Source organism: Zonotrichia leucophrys, chromosome 1, assembly GCF_028769735.1.
Source record: "Zonotrichia leucophrys gambelii isolate GWCS_2022_RI chromosome 1, RI_Zleu_2.0, whole genome shotgun sequence".
In the NCBI taxonomy this organism is placed as follows: Eukaryota; Metazoa; Chordata; class Aves; order Passeriformes; family Passerellidae; genus Zonotrichia; species Zonotrichia leucophrys.
The window spans coordinates 66,682,722-66,684,520 of NC_088169.1; positions in this window are offsets into that span (position 1 = coordinate 66,682,722).

The window sequence follows — 1,799 nt, forward strand, 5'->3', positions numbered from 1 at the left end:
ATGGAATTGATCTTCTAGTTGCCATCTTTGTACTGGTGACCTCTGACCATTTCCATTCTGCTTCACATCAGTGATTCTGAGGGTGTTGGAAAAGTTGGAGAATATTTAATGTCTTTTACACCATGTAGATCCTTGAAGTATGCAGCCATGGAAAACAAACAAGCCTCTAGTATTTTTGACCTCAATCCAGGAAGAAGGAGGCAGACTGATGTAACCTGAAGTATTGTCTAAATATAATTTTTTTTTAAAATCTAGCTTGCCACAGATACCATGTTGACTACTACTTTCTGTCTACATGGTTTAGAAGCACAGCACCATTTCCAGCTGCTTCAGCCACTAGTAATGGATAGAAATGACAGAAAAATTCGTCACTTTTTATTAAGGAATCTTCAGAGCCTATCTTGTGGAATGTTGTTTCTTTTAAACACTATATATGTTCTATACAGAAACACATATCCTGATACTGGTATGTTGCTCTTTGAAATTTGAATTCTCAGAGGAACCCTTGTATCCACAGTCTTGGGGTCATAAAAATCTGTCTTCTTCAGTGACATTGATCCTTGTGCTTTTAGGATCCAAAATAGTGTCAGTCCTAAAAGTCATCTCTTCAGTGAAAGCAGAACTATTTTTTCTCTTCATTCTTAAGCATGCAATTATTGTTGCAGCTTTATTACCCACATTTTAGTCATTAAATTCGGCAAAATTTTTTCAAGTGGCAATGGGAAAAATGTTTTTGTAATGAAGCTTCTAATGTAACCTCTGGGTTACATCTTAAAAGCTCTTGGCAGAGCAAAAGTGGTTGCTTGACTGCCCTTTATTATTTTAAGAGCATTCCTAACTCTTTGCAATAAAGTTTTTTCCCTCTTTAAGAGCAGTACTAATAGTTCCTCATTCCTGGCAGCATTAAAGTGACACTGTAATTAACTCATAGTGAAAGACAAACCAATGGTGTCATTCTGAAATGCAGAGAGCAAAGACATGCAGCATGGTACAGCATATTCAGTATGGAAATCCCTGTTTTTTTTCACTTACATAGTATGAAATTCATTACAGATATTTGTCATGTTACCATGGTGCACATGGTATATCATTCTTTCATAAGCAGGTTGGTCTGCCTGGCTGGTTTTTTCCTCACACCATAGCACAGCTGGTTAGGTTAGCACTCTTCTGTTTATGTTTTTCACATGAAAAATTTCCAAATGTTTGTTGTGCTGGTGTTTGTCACTGTGGTGAAGGAGAGGGGAAAAAATCACCATAGTGGCTCTGTTGGCATAAAAGACAAGGGACATCTGCAGTAGTAACAAAGATCCAGTTCTTGGATTCATGCAGCAAGCATTTCCTACTCCTGTCTCTTAATCAAATGTTAGTGCACTCAAGTCTGGTCTGTGTAGCACCTCAGAATAACTGGAAAAACTGCACAAATATGACAGAACAGTTTTTCACAACAGGAGACTTGGATGCTTCCCTCAAGGCTGTTCCTCACTGAGGACATAAAAAGAGACTTTTTTTGAAGCCTTAAAAGAGACATGTATTGGTACAGGAATGACTTGGGAGAAGAGCAGACTATGTCCTATTTAGTCCCTGTTTCAAATTGCCAAGAACAATTTGATTTCATTTGGGATTCGAAATGCAGTAGCATGATAACTAATTGCTAAAACTTGTGGTTTTTTACCATTGTAATTGTATGTCCAGCTGTAATTTTTGTTGTGCAAAATGGTTATAGTTCAATACTCATACTCTTTTAATTACTTGGCATTTCATTTCTTTCCTGGTTTTCTGAAAATAAGGACAAACATGGT